General features: G+C 52.1%; 1 pseudogene; it reads right to left on the minus strand.

Moving 5' to 3' along the window:
* Positions 1-796: 796 nt before the first annotated feature.
* Positions 797-2772, minus strand: part of LOC101639212 — a 3432-nt pseudogene continuing 1456 nt past the window's right edge.

The following is a 2772-nucleotide window of genomic DNA, read 5'->3' on the forward strand; positions in this document are numbered from 1 at the left end:
ATGGGATTTTAGTTACGCTTGTAGATGGAAAAACAATCTATTTAAAAAACAGTTGTAAAAAATAATCGACCCATCAGAAGCAGAGTCAAAAAGGGGAAGTTCCTTTTTCATTCTGCCCCCTCCCCTCCCTGACTCACCCAGAGGCAACCACATTTCCCTGCAACATGGCCGTATGAAAACTTTCAAATGTGCAAGATATGAAACTAATAATGATTTATAATCTACCAAGGGGGTGTGGGGAGGGGAGGGAAGGGGGAAAATGAGGAGCTGATACCAAGGGCTTGATAGAAAGTAAATGTCTATAAATGAATGAAGGCAACATATGTACAAACATGCCTGCTGCAATCAATGTATGGATTGTAACAAGAGATGTAAGAGTCCCCAGTAAAATGATACAAAAAACCCCAACACCTTTCAAATGTACCAAAATGATGAGTTTTTCCATGAGCACCTGGATTCTGGGACCCAGATTCTATCACTCACATTTACGGAAGCCTGGTGGTACCGTGAGTAAGCCCTTGACTGCTAACTGAGGGTCCAACCACCAGCAGGTGCTTCTGTGCAGTTGATAGCCTTAGAAACCCTACCGGACGGTCCACTAGACACCACTGGGTTTGGTTTCGGTTTTTGGTACTTGCTTTCCCCCACCCATCTATCTATCTGTTGCCCTGTGGTGGCTTACGTGTTGCTATGATGCTGGAAGCTAGGCCACCAGTACAACAATGACCAGCAGAGCCATCTACCCTCTGCCGCGCTTCCAGACAGAAAGATGGGGTGGGCAGAAAGGCCTGGTCATCTACTCCCAAAGGTTTTCCAGTGAAAATCTGATGAATCCCAAGATGCTGTTGAGATAGTGCTGGAAGATGAAGCCCTAGGTTGGAAGGCACACAGTGTTGGCAAGAGTGGACTCAGCCGTACTTATCTTTGGGGAGATGCCGCAGGACAGGCACTGGTCTCTTCTGAAGTCCATGCATTGCCACGAGTCAGGGCTGACTCAACAGCCGTTGACAACAACATACTTGGGGCTTTTGTTCTGTTGTGTCTACATATCTGTTCATCTAGCCAGGAGCCCTGGTGGCTAGTGGTTATGAGTTGGGCTGCTAACCATGAGGTTAGCTGTTCAAAACCAGCAGTCACCCCTCTGAGTACAGATGAGGTTTTCTACTCCCAGGAAGAGTAGTCATTTGGGAAAACCACAGGGCCAGTTCTCCCCAGTCCTATAGGGTCGCTGTGACTCCGAATTAACCGGACAGCAGTGAATTTGATTTGGTTCATCTATCGATGTCTCTATTCATGCATCTCCTTCTCGCTCTCTTTTTAAGTATTTCAGAGTACATTGCAGCCATTGCCCAGGACTTCTGAGGCAGATGGTTTACTAGAGCGCTATGTTTGCTTGCATTTGTGGTAAAATGTATACCCAATGGAATGCAAGGCTTAACGTGTACATTTTGTGGTTTCAACAAAACCAAGAGAGAGAATACCCATCCCCCTAGAAAGCCCCCTTTCCAACCAACTCCTCTCCCTCTCCCCAGGCAACCGCTCTGCTGATCGCTTTCCAGCATTGGTCCATTTTTCTGTTTTATGGCTTTTTATAAATGACACCATTAGCTCTTCCACGTGGCCCTGGACTACCAGGGAGAAGTCCATGTGGACAGAACCCTGTGGGATGCAGTTGCGGGTAGTGCCCACATACCACGTGTCCCCTCGGCCCTCTGCCACAGTACGAACGGGCCAAAGTCCTCGGGGACCCCCACCTCCTGTAGCTTGCTGTAGTTGGAACCCAGAGGACCACCCTTCGATCTCGGCCCCCGTCAGACACTAGCGTCCCGTCCCGCAGGGTGCAGATCCCAAACACGCCACCATCATGAGCACCCAGCACCTCGTGGGTGATGCGATTCCCACCTCTGCCCCAGACACAGAGGTTCCCTCCAGTGCCTCCAGTGACCACGGCACCCGCCTCCAGAAAGGTCACGCACAGCACATACTCGGCTTCTCGTGTTTCTCAAACAGGCCCTGTCGCTTGCTCAGGCTCGCCCCCTCCAGGGTCCAGAAGTAGATGTGGGATGTCCCGCAGGCGATGAGCAAGATGGGGTCGGTGGGGTGGAAGGTGGCCACCAGCACTTTGGCTTCCTTGGCCCAGTCCCACACAGAGAGCACATGGTCGTTAGATTCGTCTACCGCACAGAGCAGGGTACCCCCATTAGATTTGGAGAAGCCGACACAGCATACAGCTTGGCCAAGTACCCCCAGGCCCAGCATGTGTCAGGTGGAGAGGGAAACTGAGTCCCAGACGCGCACGTGGGGCCGCAGTGGCTTCCCCTTCTTTGTGGTGCCTGCCACCTGTCCTGTGGCGATGGTGACCATGTCCGGGTGGACAGCCAGGCATTTGATGTCATCGTTGTGGCCCAGGTAGTGGCGCTGCCTCTGCTCCTCCACACTGTACAACACAGCCACAGAGGCCACAACGTAGACGATCTCACCGGTGGGCAGCAGGTAAAGGTTGCTTCGGCAGTCTCGGCCTTGGTACCCATAGACCCAGTCCAGCTTGAGCCGGCTAGCTGGCAGCTCCGATTGCGTGTCCAGGCTGTAGGTGGGCGCCAGCTCATCGGGGATCAACATGGGCATGGGCCGGCCCCTCGGGAACATTTTCACAGAGGTCTCCTCCATGCTGAAGATAACTTCTTTGGTTTTGCCAGCTCCAAAGCTACTCCATGGTGGTAGCTGGCAGAGTTTCAGGGCCGAGGGTCGGGGCTCATACAACTCTTATCACAA

The sequence above is a fragment of the Echinops telfairi genome, unplaced genomic scaffold (assembly GCF_000313985.2).
Source record: "Echinops telfairi isolate 266 unplaced genomic scaffold, ASM31398v2 ScPeMD7_7420;HRSCAF=8458, whole genome shotgun sequence".
Classification (NCBI taxonomy): domain Eukaryota; kingdom Metazoa; phylum Chordata; class Mammalia; order Afrosoricida; family Tenrecidae; genus Echinops; species Echinops telfairi.